Raw genomic sequence first — 17,024 nt, forward strand, 5'->3', positions numbered from 1 at the left:
TGTTTTGTCTTCGAATCCTAAACAACGACCCAAAATCACTACCTTTTCTGAGAGCGGGAGGTCTAGGTCAAAACTTGGTCCTTCTCTTGCATTCCCCTTCCCATACACACGTGATCCGTTCCTGTTCATTCCATTAGTGTAAATGGCCCAATTTCTAGTCGATATTCCTATTAAAGGGAGTTGTAGCCCACCCCGAGGGAGAGTATTGCATATCCAACAATCGGATAAGTTCAGTATTCTTGACATATTTTCAGTTATTTGTAAATAGGTGTTTTGGCTCCAGGCTTCCCCTCTAGGTAATGTCCATGCTAAAAATACAATTTTTATCAATGCCTTGATACTTTGAGCTTCAAGGGTCCAATTTCTCGCGATGCCCGTGGCTGTTTAGGTGCCCTTTTGACTCTGGTGTGATGAATCCAGGCGTTCTGTTCCTTGATCCTGATGGCCGTGAAGGAGGTGAGCAGTACTTGGTATGGTCCTTCCCACTGTGGCTCTGAAGTTTTTTCTGCAAGAGACTTTATATATACATAATCTCCAGGGTGTATATTAAGTACAGGTCCATCTAGACCCCTCCCCCGGGTTCCAACCACATGTTTCCTGATTTTGCTTAATTGTTTGCTCAATGCCACCAAATAAGAAGTCATAATTTCATCCCCAATTTGCGTGGATATCCCCTTCTGTATCCCGTAGGGTCGTGCATACAGGATCTCAAAGGGGCTCAGTCCCTCCCTTGCCCTTGGCCTTGTCCGTATACACAGGAGGGCTAGAGGGAGGGACTGAGGCCATGCCAAATTTGCTTCTTGCCCTAATTTCACAATTTGTTGCTTGATTAAGTGGTTCATTTTCTCCACTTGGCCGCTCAACTGAGGGCGGTATGGGGTGTGGAGTTGCCAATCTATACCCAGGTGACGGCTAGTTTGTTGTAGTATTTTTGAAACAAAATGTGGTCCCCTATCAGAAGACATAGTTGCTGGAACCCCAAAATGTGATATTATCTCTTGTATTAATACTTTAGTTACTTGCCGAGCTTTAGCTGTCCTGGTTGGGAATGCCTCCGGCCAACCTGAAAAGGTATCGGTTAATACCAGTGGATATCGGTACCCCGCTTTTCTTGGGAGTTCCGTGAAATCAATTTGCCATTGTTGTCCAGGCCCATTACCTTTTCCAGTCTGACCCATTTCTGGTTTAGGGTTATTTTTTGGATGAGTCTGGAGGCAAAGATCGCACTGCTGAGTCAGCTGTCTCACCGTGGTGTATAGGTTTCTGGCCACAATCTCTCTAATTAGATGTTTATACAGAGCCTCTGTCCCCCAGTGCCTTTTCCTATGTTCTTCCCTTACCAGATGCCATATCAGACAGGAGGGAATGATTAGTTTTCCCTATGGGGTTTGAGCCCACCCCTCCTCATTCTATGACCCTTCTAAATCTGTAATAAGTTTCTGATCTTCCTTAGTATATTCTGGCTTACCTGCTAGGGAGACTCGTCCATCAGGGATTAAAGCCCCTTCAGTTCTTCCCTCCGTTTTAGCCACCTGTTTTGCCTCTCTGTCCGCCAGCTCGTTTCCTTTTTCAAATTCTGAGCTCACTTTCTGGTGCGCCTTAATATGCGTGATTGCCACTTTCTCGGGGAGTTGAACTGCCTCCAGTAGTTTCAGAATTTCTTCTGCATGTTTGATGTTTTTCCCTTGAGAGTTCAATAGTCCTCTTTCCTTCCAGGTCGCTCCGTGCGCATGCACAGCTCCGAAGGCACACTTCGAGTCTGTGTAGATATTCACCACTTTGCCTTGGGCCAATTCCAAGGCACGGGTTAAAGCAATTATCTCTGCCTTTTGCATGGAGGTGTTTATGGGCAAAGGTCCTGACTCTGTGATTTCTTGACTGGTGGTAATAGCGTGCCCCGCGTGTCTCCTGCCACTCAGAACATAGCTGCTTCCATCTGTGAACCAGTTTTCTCCGTTTTCCATAGGGCTGTCTCTCAAATCCGGGCGACTTGCATAGGTTGTTTCAGTGGTCTCCAAGCAGTCATGATGCACTGGTTCTCCTGTGTTTCCACTGAGAAAGGCAGCTGGATTGACATTGTTAGTAACTGTAATCTGCACATCATCCTGCTCTGCCAGTATAGCCTGATATCTCAGGAATCTTTGTGGAGAAAGCCAGTGTCCTCCTTTTGCTTCCAATACTGTGGATACCGTGTGGGACACCAAGACAGTCATTTTCTGGCCCAAGGTAAATTTTCGGGCTTCCTGTATATTTAATATTACAGCTGCAACTGCTCGCAGGCATCCAGGCCAACCCTTCGCAGTTGCATCCAGTTGTTTGGAGAGATAGGCAACTGCTCGTCGATACGGACCCAGATCTTGTGCTAATATCCCCAGAGCAATCCCCTGCTTTTCGTGAGAGAAAAGGAAAAACGGCTTGCTCACATCTGGGAGCCCTAGGGCAAGGGCCGACATCAGAGCCTTTTTCAGTAGTTCAAAGGCTTGCGTGGTCTCCTTGTTCCATTCAAGGTGATTTTGTCCAGCAGCTGTTAGTGCATACGGTGGTTTAACAAGCAGCCCATAATTATAAATCCACAGCCGGCACCAGCCGGTCATTCCCAAGAAAGTCCGTAGCCCTTTCACTGTCTGAGGTCTCGGAGTTTGGCATATTGCCTCTTTACGGGCCTGTCCCAGAGTTCTTTGTCCAGCACTAATCTCATAGCCCACGTAAATCACCTCGCGCTGCATTATCTGGGCCTTCTTTTTAGATACCCGGTACCCTTGGAGCCCAAGAAATTTAGTAGACTCACCGTCCAAGTGATACAACCACACTGTAGCAATTTCCCTTCTTCAGACGGGATTTCCCAGGACTCCAAGTCTTTTGCAAGTTGATTACCGAAGATGGTAGGACTGTTCTTAAATCCTTGTGGCAGCACCGTCCAAGTGAGCTGAGTCTTTCGACCACTTTTGGGGTTCTCCCATTCAAATGCAAATAATTTCTGACCGGCTTCATGGAGAGGGAGGCAAAAGAAGGCATCTTTCAAATCTAAAACAGTAAACCAGGTTAATTTGGGAGCCAATACGGTCAACAAAGTATATGGGTTTGCTGCTACTGGGTAGAGGTCCTCTGTTATTTTGTTTGTGGCTCGCAAATCCTGGACCACCCGATACGACCCGTCAGATTTACAGACAGGTAGTATAGGGGTGTTAAAATCCGACTTGCACTCTTTCAATAATCCTAATTGTAAAAATCTTTCTATCTCTGGCCGGATTCCTTCTTTATCTTCCTGTCTTAGGGGATATTGCTTAACTCTTACCAGTTGCCGGCCTTCTTTGAGTCTGACTTCAACGGGTGGAGCATTCTTTGCTCTTCCAGGGACATCAGTGGCCCATACCCCAGGGTACACCTGGTTTAGGATCTCCTCGGGAATTTTTCCTTCTGTGGGAGGACTGGTTAGAAATAGACTCAGTACCTGAATATATTGTGGATCCTTTACCTCCAGAGTAATTTCTCCTTTTTCAAATGTAATTTTTGCACCCAGTTGTTCCAACAAATCCCTTCCCAGAAGTGCCTTTGGGGAGTTGGGCATATACAAGAATTTGTGGATGCCCCATTGTTTTCCTAATTTATACTTCAAAGGTTTACAGAAGTATGCCTTTTCACTGTGGCCAGTTGCCCCTTTTACCACGATATAGTCACTCCCCAGGGGCATCAAGGCTTGATTCAAAAGTGAGTATGTTGCCCCCATGTCAACCAAAAATTCTACCTCTCGTTCCTTCCCTAGCTTCATTATAACCAGTGGATCCGCTAGGGTGGATTCCACAGGTCCCCGTCAATCTTCCTTTACATGGGCTATTTTTTCTATCTGGCGGCCTCGTCCCTTTTCCTTATTTTTTGGACATTCCCTTTTCCAATGACCAAATCTTTTACACAGCGCACGTTGGTCTTTACCCAACCGGGACAATTCCTGTCTAGGCCTTCTTCCTTCCTCTTCCCTAACAACTGTCACTATTCTCTGGCCTTGCCTGCATCCCTCTTCTCTATTGCTAAACACTCTCCATGCTTCATCCAGCAGGACTTTCAAGTTCCTCCTTTTTGTAGGATGCAACTTCTGGAGTTTGCACCTAATGTCTCCCGTAGACTGACCCAAAAATAGGGAGACTAGTTGTTGTATCCCTGCCTCTGACCCAGGGTCCAGCGGTGTGTTACGGCGCATTACATCCCTCAGTCGATCCAGGAATTGGGATGGGGACTTGGAAGGACCCTGTTTAACTGCATATAAAGCTGACCGCTTTATAGTTCTGGGAATGGCCCTTTCCATTCCTTTAAAAATCCACTCTTGGTATGCCTGCAGTCTCTCCGTATGAGCAGACCTGTTAGCATCCCACTTTGGGTCTTGGAGGGGGAAATAATCCTTAACATCACCTTCCGCAGTCTTATAGTGATCTTCAGCCAGATCACCTGCAGTTTTTAGAATTAAACTGTTTCTCTGTATCGGTTACATATTCTAATGGTAATTGTATATCATTCCAATCTGGATTATGTTGTTTCATTATGAATTGAAAGTGTTTAGCGACACCCACTGGGTCGACCCGATGTTCCCGGGCTACCTTTTTCCAGGCGTCTAAATCGGTGGTGGAAAAAGGTATTTTGATTAGCATAGTTCCACCATCAAGTCCTACTGCCTCTTGGAGAGGTGCTTGTAAGACCATTGTAGCGAATTTCTTCCTAGTCTGGGAAGATACAGGGCTGTCTTGGCCCCATCTTCCAATTTATGTAGAGGCCACTATTAATTGCAATATTTGATAAGGGTCCTTTTACTTTCTGTGCCTCCGGTCCCAGCAATGTCTTTCCAGTGAGTGAGCACACAGCCTAAAGGACTCTTTTTCAAAACTCCTCCCTGATTGTTACCCATTTCGCGCCTTATTGCCCCTTTAACTTGCCTTTTGTTATTCTTTTAATAAGTTTCCACGCGAATCGCTTCTTACATTCACGTCTCAGTGCGATTCACCAGCAGCCCCGGCCACGCGGACGACTCACAGGCCCTTCCCTACAAAACACACCGTTCACATCCGCGGCTGCAGGAGGTTGTTGTCTGCTCTCCGGGCCAGCGGCCGGCAGCGGAGGCTGCTCCGAGGAAAGTGCCCGGGGCACGCCCAGGAGCGTCCGCTCCGCAGTCGCTCCCACGTTTGAGTAGAGATCTCCTGGCTGGCTCGCCAAAACTGACGTGCGGAAAGCAGACTCCCCAATCTGTCAGACTGCAAAGCAGGGATGTTTATTCGGCGCCGGGCAGCACGGGGGGTAGTTCCACCAAAGTCGTGCGCGCCGAGCAGCAACGTGTCTCTTCAATTTATACAATCAAATATTACATATACATTAGATTTCCCAATACACCTATACATATGCATCTATCCTCATTGCATATCAAAATCAGTTCCGAGAAATAATTTCCATATTTTAATTAGTTCCAAGAAGTAATTTCCATAGACTCCTCCCAGCTGCGCTTGCGCAGTGCCTCCTGGTGGTGGTCGTCGGGGGTCCCAAGATGAAGGCCCATCCTCTTCATCACGGCGTTCGCTGATGGCCCTTTGTTTCTGCGCGAACTCAGTTCTCCCCTGGCTCCCATCCACACAGCAGGGCCGGTCTTGACCGGTTCGAGGCGACTCCCAGCCCCTGTCAGGAACTGACCCCTTTGGATGGAGATGCCAGACTCTCTGCTTCAGTTAATTTAGACAATAGATAGGCACTATCAATTCTCTTTAAATGCACAGCAACTATTAGGTAATGCCACTTCTGTTAAAATCCCTTTTAACCCCTTCCTCCTTCAGTCCCCCCTTTTCAAAGAAGTCAGTAAATTCTTTTACTACTCTTAATTCTGTTATAGTACATCATTATTCAGCATCTTCTCAAAATACTTATTGGACTCCAGCTTTCATCGTAATTGGTTCCTTTTCCATTCACTATAAGAATCTCCCGTACTCCTGCAACACCAAAGGCTACACCTAATCAAAATACACAAAATGATACCTAGCATTATGATCCAAACCATTGTAACAAATAATTGCCTCAGCCATCCTAAATTAGGTAACCAAGAGGTGAGCTTTTCCCATATTTCCGAGAAACCCCAGGATGTATCATCTTGGGCAACGATGTAACACCTTGGTCTTTTCCCAGATTTCATTCAAATCTGTTTCTATTCTGTTATTCTGGTTTACATAGGTGCAACAGGTTTGATTAATAACCATGCACAATCCTCCTTCCTCAGCTAAAAGCATAGCTAATCCCATTCGATTTTGCTTTACCACCTTGCTTAAAGATTCTACTTCTAATTGTATTCCTGGTATGGCATCCAATGTTAAATTTTCCGGAGTTTCGACAGTAGCCGATATATTAACTATAGCTTTCTCTAACTCGCTTACTCCCAAAGAGGGGATTAACCATCGCACAAAGCTATGAAAGCCGGTGCCTCGAATTACCAACGGATTCTCCGCTCTCTTAAAACGAATCCAGGGGGTTCTTAAAAGTCCCGTAAGAGGGGAGGTACCTTTGTGAATGCTTGCTCCAGGCGAAAGATACCGTCTAGTACAATGTCCTTTCCAGCTTAAAGGTAAGCTCTTTCTAGCCCTTCCGTCACCGCAAAGCCACCAATATCCAGGTCCCATGTTGCATCTTGGACCCTTGTTCTGTTCTCTACCATCTTCCCTACCTTTTTCCTTTCTTGGTGTTTGAATGAGGTATAAACTTGAAGTCAAGTTTAATCTGTTTCAATCTTTCCGCATCAAAAGTCCCTAAATCTTTGGCAGCAGGACAGTCTTTCATATCTATCCATGTTTTGTCTTCGAATCCTAAACAACGACCCAAAATCACTACCTTTTCTGAGAGCGGGAGGTCTAGGTCAAAACTTGGTCCTTCTCTTGCATTCCCCTTCCCATACACACGTGATCCGTTCCTGTTCATTCCATTAGTGTAAATGGCCCAATTTCTAGTCGATATTCCTATTAAAGGGAGTTGTAGCCCACCCCGAGGGAGAGTATTGCATATCCAACAATCGGATAAGTTCAGTATTCTTGACATATTTTCAGTTATTTGTAAATAGGTGTTTTGGCTCCAGGCTTCCCCTCTAGGTAATGTCCATGCTAAAAATACAATTTTTATCAATGCCTTGATACTTTGAGCTTCAAGGGTCCAATTTCTCGCGATGCCCGTGGCTGTTTAGGTGCCCTTTTGACTCTGGTGTGATGAATCCAGGCGTTCTGTTCCTTGATCCTGATGGCCGTGAAGGAGGTGAGCAGTACTTGGTATGGTCCTTCCCACTGTGGCTCTGAAGTTTTTTCTGCAAGAGACTTTATATATACATAATCTCCAGGGTGTATATTAAGTACAGGTCCATCTAGACCCCTCCCCCGGGTTCCAACCACATGTTTCCTGATTTTGCTTAATTGTTTGCTCAATGCCACCAAATAAGAAGTCATAATTTCATCCCCAATTTGCGTGGATATCCCCTTCTGTATCCCGTAGGGTCGTGCATACAGGATCTCAAAGGGGCTCAGTCCCTCCCTTGCCCTTGGCCTTGTCCGTATACACAGGAGGGCTAGAGGGAGGGACTGAGGCCATGCCAAATTTGCTTCTTGCCCTAATTTCACAATTTGTTGCTTGATGAAGTGGTTCATTTTCTCCACTTGGCCGCTCAACTGAGGGCGGTATGGGGTGTGGAGTTGCCAATCTATACCCAGGTGACGGCTAGTTTGTTGTAGTATTTTTGAAACAAAATGTGGTCCCCTATCAGAAGACATAGTTGCTGGAACCCCAAAATGTGATATTATCTCTTGTATTAATACTTTAGTTACTTGCCGAGCTTTAGCTGTCCTGGTTGGGAATGCCTCCGGCCAACCTGAAAAGGTATCGGTTAATACCAGTGGATATCGGTACCCCGCTTTTCTTGGGAGTTCCGTGAAATCAATTTGCCATTGTTGTCCAGGCCCATTACCTTTTCCAGTCTGACCCATTTCTGGTTTAGGGTTATTTTTTGGATGAGTCTGGAGGCAAAGATCGCACTGCTGAGTCAGCTGTCTCACCGTGGTGTATAGGTTTCTGGCCACAATCTCTCTAATTAGATGTTTATACAGAGCCTCTGTCCCCCAGTGCCTTTTCCTATGTTCTTCCCTTACCAGATGCCATATCAGACAGGAGGGAATGATTAGTTTTCCCTATGGGGTTTGAGCCCACCCCTCCTCATTCTATGACCCTTCTAAATCTGTAATAAGTTTCTGATCTTCCTTAGTATATTCTGGCTTACCTGCTAGGGAGACTCGTCCATCAGGGATTAAAGCCCCTTCAGTTCTTCCCTCCGTTTTAGCCACCTGTTTTGCCTCTCTGTCCGCCAGCTCGTTTCCTTTTTCAAATTCTGAGCTCACTTTCTGGTGCGCCTTAATATGCATGATTGCCGCTTTCTCGGGGAGTTGAACTGCCTCCAGTAGTTTCAGAATTTCTTCTGCATGTTTGATGTTTTTCCCTTGAGAGTTCAATAGTCCTCTTTCCTTCCAGGTCGCTCCGTGCGCATGCACAGCTCCGAAGGCACACTTCGAGTCTGTGTAGATATTCACCACTTTGCCTTGTGCCAATTCCAAGGCACGGGTTAAAGCAATTATCTCTGCCTTTTGCATGGAGGTGTTTATGGGCAAAGGTCCTGACTCTGTGATTTCTTGACTGGTGGTAATAGCGTGCCCCGCGTGTCTCCTGCCACTCAGAACATAGCTGCTTCCATCTGTGAACCAGTTTTCTCCGTTTTCCATAGGGCTGTCTCTCAAATCCGGGCGACTTGCATAGGTTGTTTCAGTGGTCTCCAAGCAGTCATGATGCACTGGTTCTCCTGTGTTTCCACTGAGAAAGGCAGCTGGATTGACATTGTTAGTAACTGTAATCTGCACATCATCCTGCTCTGCCAGTATAGCCTGATATCTCAGGAATCTTTGTGGAGAAAGCCAGTGTCCTCCTTTTGCTTCCAATACTGTGGATACCGTGTGGGACACCAAGACAGTCATTTTCTGGCCCAAGGTAAATTTTCGGGCTTCCTGTATATTTAATATTACAGCTGCAACTGCTCGCAGGCATCCAGGCCAACCCTTTGCAGTTGCATCCAGTTGTTTGGAGAGATAGGCAACTGCTCGTCGATACGGACCCAGATCTTGTGCTAATATCCCCAGAGCAATCCCCTGCTTTTCGTGAGAGAAAAGGAAAAACGGCTTGCTCGCATCTGGGAGCCCTAGGGCAAGGGCCGACATCAGAGCCTTTTTCAGTAGTTCAAAGGCTTGCGTGGTCTCCTTGTTCCATTCAAGGTGATTTTGTCCAGCAGCTGTTAGTGCATACGGTGGTTTAACAAGCAGCCCATAATTATAAATCCACAGCCGGCACCAGCCGGTCATTCCCAAGAAAGTCCGTAGCCCTTTCACTGTCTGAGGTCTCGGAGTTTGGCATATTGCCTCTTTACGGGCCTGTCCCAGAGTTCTTTGTCCAGCACTAATCTCATAGCCCACGTAAATCACCTCGCGCTGCATTATCTGGGCCTTCTTTTTAGATACCCGGTACCCTTGGAGGCCAAGAAATTTAGTAGACTCACCGTCCAAGTGATACAACCACACTGTAGCAATTTCCCTTCTTCAGACGGGATTTCCCAGGACTCCAAGTCTTTTGCAAGTTGATTACCGAAGATGGTAGGACTGTTCTTAAATCCTTGTGGCAGCACCGTCCAAGTGAGCTGAGTCTTTCGACCACTTTTGGGGTTCTCCCATTCAAATGCAAATAATTTCTGACCGGCTTCATGGAGAGGGAGGCAAAAGAAGGCATCTTTCAAATCTAAAACAGTAAACCAGGTTAATTTGGGAGCCAATACGGTCAACAAAGTATATGGGTTTGCTGCTACTGGGTAGAGGTCCTCTGTTATTTTGTTTGTGGCTCGCAAATCCTGGACCACCCGATACGACCCGTCAGATTTACAGACAGGTAGTATAGGGGTGTTAAAATCCGACTTGCACTCTTTCAATAATCCTAATTGTAAAAATCTTTCTATCTCTGGCCGGATTCCTTCTTTATCTTCCTGTCTTAGGGGATATTGCTTAACTCTTACCAGTTGCCGGCCTTCTTTGAGTCTGACTTCAACGGGTGGAGCATTCTTTGCTCTTCCAGGGACATCAGTGGCCCATACCCCAGGGTACACCTGGTTTAGGATCTCCTCGGGAATTTTTCCTTCTGTGGGAGGACTGGTTAGAAATAGACTCAGTACCTGAATATATTGTGGATCCTTTACCTCCAGAGTAATTTCTCCTTTTTCAAATGTAATTTTTGCACCCAGTTGTTCCAACAAATCCCTTCCCAGAAGTGCCTTTGGGGAGTTGGGCATATACAAGAATTTGTGGATGCCCCATTGTTTTCCTAATTTATACTTCAAAGGTTTACAGAAGTATGCCTTTTCACTGTGGCCAGTTGCCCCTTTTACCACGATATAGTCACTCCCCAGGGGCATCAAGGCTTGATTCAAAAGTGAGTATGTTGCCCCCATGTCAACCAAAAATTCTACCTCTCGTTCCTTCCCTAGCTTCATTATAACCAGTGGATCCGCTAGGGTGGATTCCACAGGTCCCCGTCAATCTTCCTTTACATGGGCTATTTTTTCTATCTGGCGGCCTCGTCCCTTTTCCTTATTTTTTGGACATTCCCTTTTCCAATGACCAAATCTTTTACACAGCGCACGTTGGTCTTTACCCAACCGGGACAATTCCTGTCTAGGCCTTCTTCCTTCCTCTTCCCTAACAACTGTCACTATTCTCTGGCCTTGCCTGCATCCCTCTTCTCTATTGCTAAACACTCTCCATGCTTCATCCAGCAGGACTTTCAAGTTCCTCCTTTTTGTAGGATGCAACTTCTGGAGTTTGCACCTAATGTCTCCCGTAGACTGACCCAAAAATTGGGAGACTAGTTGTTGTATCCCTGCCTCTGACCCAGGGTCCAGCGGTGTGTTACGGCGCATTACATCCCTCAGTCGATCCAGGAATTGGGATGGGGACTTGGAAGGACCCTGTTTAACTGCATATAAAGCTGACCACTTGATAGTTCTGGGAATGGCCCTTTCCATTCCTTTAAAAATCCACTCTTGGTATGCCTGCAGTCTCTCCGTATGAGCAGACCTGTTAGCATCCCACTTTGGGTCTTGGAGGGGGAAATAATCCTTAACATCACCTTCCGCAGTCTTATAGTGATCTTCAGCCAGATCACCTGCAGTTTTTAGAATTAAACTGTTTCTCTGTATCGGTTACATATTCTAATGGTAATTGTATATCATTCCAATCTGGATTATGTTGTTTCATTATGAATTGAAAGTGTTTAGCGACACCCACTGGGTCGACCCGATGTTCCCGGGCTACCTTTTTCTAGGCGTCTAAATCGGTGGTGGAAAAAGGTATTTTGATTAGCATAGTTCCACCATCAAGTCCTACTGCCTCTTGGAGAGGTGCTTGTAAGACCATTGTAGCGAATTTCTTCCTAGTCTGGGAAGATACAGGGCTGTCTGAAGGAGTGGGAATTTCATCCGAGTTCGCATCCGGTTCCTGTGGTTGAGGAGGAGGCTTAAACAAGTCAGTCAGATCTTGTTCTGGTGCCTGGTGAATTTTGTCAGCTTTAGTACATCTTTGCCGAATGCTACATGCCGAACAACACCGCCTCAGTTTTCCCCCGAGTTCTTTATTATTTTCTTGCTCGAGTGCGAGTACCGTGGGGTCCTGTGGTGGTATCATTCCACAGTCCCTTTGCCACTCCGGATGGTTTCCGTATCTGCGTATGAAACCTCATCCCGTTTTCCTTCTCTCCTTCAAAACAGCATTAATTGCAAGAGAGTATTATAATCTATTGACCCATTTAATGGCCACTTGGCCCCATCTTCCAATTTATGTAGAGGCCACTATTAATTGCAATATTTGATAAGGGTCCTTTTACTTTCTGTGCCTCCGGTCCCAGCAATGTCTTTCCGGTGAGTGAGCACACAGCCTAAAGGACTCTTTTTCAAAACTCCTCCCTGATTGTTACCCATTTCGCGACTTATTGCCCCTTTAACTTGCCTTTTGCTATTCTTTTAATAAGTTTCCACGCGAATCGCTTCTTACAATTCACTATAGTTTCTTCCCAATCTTTCTCCCCCACGTCCCAAATTTCCGGAATCAAATTTTCCCTTCCACGCACCAGCTTCACTACCTTTCCCAGCTATAAAACCGTGGGGTCCGGGGAAGGCACTTAGGACACTGCGCTCCTCGCCTCCTAGATACACAGGACCTCTTTTTATCACAAGATTTACACTTCAACAGGACCCAAGCTTGGTGCCAATTCTGATATAATCTAGGAGCTAGCCCACGTGCGAAGCAGGGAATTATTCCTGCTTGCCCCCCAACCCCAGGACTTGTAAGGATTTCTGGAGGTTGTTCCCAATCTAAGGCTACCTGCCACCCGGCAGGAGTCACGTATGCCCCTTTCAAATAAAATCTCTCTTCTCCCCTTTGTATCCAATTCCCCCCTCATTCAAATACTCCCAAGGTTCGAGCCCAAACCCCCTAAGGAGTGATTTCTTTTGCGCTGCCACTTTAATAATTAACCAGTTCCCACTCCCTGTCACTTAGGAGAGTGATTAGGCACTACCGCAGCCCAAGTTGCACATCAGAAGATCTACAGGCTTTATAATTATTCCAAGCACTTTGTCCGTCTCTGGCCGTGCTCCTCGCGGAGTTACGGAACCGCAGATCGGGACTCCCACTCGCTTCACCGCAGTGCTGTGTCTCAGCCACACATACACACGCACAAAGGCAAAACTTTTCACATAAAATCCCCGGGTATTCAAATTATAATATTATCACTTCAGTTAACATTCGTATAAAAACCACCCAAACACAATTACAGTTAGCATTCATACAAAAACCACTCAAACGCAGTTGCGTGCAGGTCCGCTTACCTTCTCCTGCTGCTTCTGTGCAAAACCCGCCCGAACGCAGCTGTGCAGAAGTCAGCATTATAAAACCCACCCGAACGCAGCTGTGCGGAGGTCCGCTTCCCCTTCTGTACCAAACATGTAACCAGTGGGGTGCCCCAGGGGTCAGCACTGGGCCCGGCCTTGTTTAACTTCTTCATCAGTGACCCGGATGAAGAGTTAGAGTGTACCCTCAGCAAGTTTGCTGATGACACCAAACTGGGAGGAGTGGTGGATACACCAGCAGGCTGTGCTGCCATTCAGCGAGACCTGGACAGGCTGGAGAGGTGGGCAGAGAGGAACCTGATGAGGTTCAACAAAGGCAAATGCAGGGTCCTGCAGCTGGGGAGGAACAACCCCAGGCACCAGTACAGGCTGGGGCGGCCCTGCTGGAGAGCAGCTCTGCGGAGAGGGACCTGGGTGTCCTGGTGGACGACAGGCTGACCATGAGCCAGCAGCGTGCCCTGGCTGCCAAGAAGGCCAGTGGCATCCTGGGGTGCATCAAGAAGAGTGTGGCCAGCAGGACGAGGGAGGTTCTCCTTCCCCTCTACACTGCCCTAGTGAGGCCCCATCTGGAGTATTGTGTCCAGTTCTGGGCTCCCCAGTTCAAGAAAGATGAGGAGCTCCTGGAGAGAGTCCAGAGGAGGGCTACAAGGATGATGAGGGGACTGGAACATCTCTCCTACGAGGAGAGGCTGAGGGAGCTGGGCTTGTTCAGCCTGGAGAAGAGAAGGCTGCGAGGGGACCTAATAAATGCTTATAAATATCTGCAGGGTGGGTGTCAGGAGGATGGGGCCAAGCTCTTTTCAGTGGTGCCCAGCGACAGGACAAGGGGCAATGGGCACAAAGTGAGGCACAGGAAGTTCCGTCTGAACATGAGGAAGAACTTCTTCCCTCTGAGGGTGACGGAGCCCTGGCCCAGGCTGCCCAGGGAGGCTGTGGAGTCTCTGCTTCAGTTAATTTAGACAATAGATAGGCACTATCAACTCTCTTTAAATGGACTGCAACTATTAGGTAATGCCACTTCTGTTAAAATCCCTTTAACCCCTTCCTTCACCGCCGCCTCATCCCGCGCTGCCGCTACTTCATCGCGGGCAAACCGGTGTCTGGACCCCGTTAGCCCCTGACTAAACTGGGGAAAAAAAAACCCAAACCACAGATGTCAACCCCCCGCCCCCGAACCTCGTGGGTGAGGCGGGAACGCCGCGGGCGCTGCCGTCCCTCGCACGCCCTGAGGAGAAGCCCCGCGGCGGGGGTGGCCGGCAGCCGCCGGGCCTCGATGGCGCCGGGCTGGCCGAGCGGGACAGGCCCCGCTGTCACCGGCGTCGTGGGGACATGGGGACCTGCTGCTCCCGGGGGAAGCGTGCGATGGCCCCCGGTGACTTCGCAGCCGCCTCTGTCACAGTCGGGTGGCCGGTGTGGCCATGGCCCGTGAGCCCGTGCCTCACGCGGCGCCTCAGTTTCCCCATTTGCAAAGGGCAGGGCAATGGCAGGAGGGGAGCTGGGCATCCCTCGGGGCGTCTCGGGCACTGGGGACATGGGAAAAGGGACAGCTGTCACCCCCCAGCTCAGCCCCGGCCACGCAGGGCTCTGGCCGGCCCCTCAGCGCTGGTGCCTGGCTCGGCGGGCGGATGGCTCCCGCTGAGGGGTCGGGGAGAGGCTCGGAGAGCCCGTCGGGAGGGCCGGGAGCCCTCGAACAAGGGCAGGAAAATGCCCAAAGCAGGCTCCTGGCTGCAAAAAGAGCGCGTTCGGGGGGACGGGGTGACGGCAGAGGGTGGCACCGGCTCGTCCCTGGCGCCCGGCCTGGCCCCGGCTGCTCTGCCCTGACCCGGCCTGTGGCTGCTGCTTCCCTCTGCATCCCCCGCTGCCGAGGGACAGGGGGGTGCTTCGGGGGGCACAGCGAGCCCAGGACCGTGGCAGCGAGCCCAGGATCTGCAGAGCGAGCCCAGGATCTCTGGCAACTTTCGATTCTGACCAAGAATGACTCCATCACATCAAGTAGTTTGTTTTTATTTAAAACCACATAAAAAAATAAGACTTCTGAATTCCCCTGTACAACATTATTAACAAAAAAAAATCCCCGCCGGCTCCGCAGTTGGTGACACGTAAAGACTCGACAGTGCAGACAGCCCGGGCCGGCTCCTTCTCTCCAGCCCCGAACAAGACACCTGTGAGGAAAACCAAAACTCAGCTGCGAACGGACCTGCCCGTGGCAAGGAAACCCCAGTGCCCAGCACAGCTGGGAGCAGGCGGGCGCTCCACACCTCCGCCAGACACCCGCCAGAAACACCGCGGGCCCGGGGCTGGACACAGGACAGACACGGAGGGGAGACCCGAACGGAAAACCGGGGCATCGGCAGCTGTAGCAGCAAGGCGTGGGTTGGAAACCCACCGGAATTATAAATAAATAAATAAGTTATCCTACTGGCTAGAACTTTGTTAAAAAAAAAAAGACAAATTCATGAAAATAAATTAAACGACAAAAAGTGGAAAAGAGAAACAAAGTAAAATCTTATCACTATTAACAACTGGATATCAGACTTTGCTCCTGTATAACTTTGTACACGTTTCTAGCTCTGCTGCTTTGCACTGTTTGTGCATTCGTGAGGGCACAAAGAAGCAAAGAACCCCAGAAAATCCCCGCGAGATGGAGGCACAGGAGGCGAGCCATCGCCCGCTTGGCTCCCCAGCATCTTCTGACCTGTTTTTTCTTGAAAAGGGAAAAGGAACGGTATACCCAGGCGAGTCTTGGAAAAGCGGCAGTGCAGGAAAATTCAAGTATTTCCTCCAGCGCAGCCCAGATCGCAACTGAAGGCACTCGAGCACGGTGACAGCGGAGAAGAGACAGCCATTCGGCCGCGGTTCCTGCTCTCCACCCCAACCAGTGCATCCCCCCCGGCCCCACTGAAGCTTTTCTCGCAATAAGGTGTCCGATCCTCTCGCGGTCCCAAAATTCAGCAGGTCAGGAAGACACCCGGGAGCCTCCAAACACAGAACCAAAACTCAAAAAATTGACTGGCAAAACACCAGATGAGACAGGGTCATTCAGATGGAGTCCAGGACAGCTGGGTTGGATGGTGGCCACCAGGTCTCCAGCCCAGCTCCAGGACAAGATGTGCGCGTTTCCATCTGATGATCCCTGCTCAGTGCTACGCTCACGAGGAGAAAAATCTGGTGTTCTTTGCTTCTTATGGCCAGGAGCTGTGTGGGGTTGTTACTTGCCAGGCTCCTGGATCCAACTGTGCAGGTGGATCTCGGATGACTCCTAGGGCAGGTGAGTGCCTTGCAGCCAAGGATGGTGGAAGATGTCTTCCAGAGTTGGCCTGTCCGAGGGGCACACGGACAAACACCATCTGATGAGCTGCTGGCACTCTGGGGAGAGAAACCAGAAACCGCCGGTCAGGCAGAGAAGGCTCTTGTCCACCTTGTGCCACCGTCCACGCTGCCCAGGCCATACTGAGTGTGCTCAGAGCTGCACCCAAGCCTCCCAAGTGATTATCCATTTTGGAGAGCAAGATGGGAGGACATGTGCCACCTCATCCAACCAACCGTGGGAGATGAACCTCCTCCTGGGCCATCTCCTCCAGCCACGGAAGATGAACCTCCTCCACAGCCATAAAAGCGGGAGGCTCATGTGCCTGGTGCCATCTCCCAAAACCCGCGATCCCCCCCTCGCCGCGGAGCCGGGTACCCACCTGGAGAAACCCTCCGCCGGAAGGAGAACTGCCCCTGGGCGATGTCGGCGTCCTGCTCGAAGGGGACGTCCCCGCAGACCATGGCGTAGAGCAGCACGCCCAGGGACCAGATGGTGGCCGTGCGCCCGTGGTAGCGGTGGTAGCGCACCCACTCCGGCGGGCTGTACGCCCGCGTTCCTGCGGGATACAGGCGGAGCTCGTCAGGCGGACGCTGCGGGCTCCCGGCCCGAGCATCCTCACCCCCGGGGACGCGGGGTGACGGGGACACGGGACACAGCCGGTGTCACCACGTGGCTCTTGTTTACAAACTTTGGGTTGTAAAAAGCAGCCGCCGGTGCCGGAAGAGG

Source organism: Opisthocomus hoazin, unplaced genomic scaffold (genome assembly GCF_030867145.1).
Source record: "Opisthocomus hoazin isolate bOpiHoa1 unplaced genomic scaffold, bOpiHoa1.hap1 HAP1_SCAFFOLD_132, whole genome shotgun sequence".
Taxonomy (NCBI): domain Eukaryota; kingdom Metazoa; phylum Chordata; class Aves; order Opisthocomiformes; family Opisthocomidae; genus Opisthocomus; species Opisthocomus hoazin.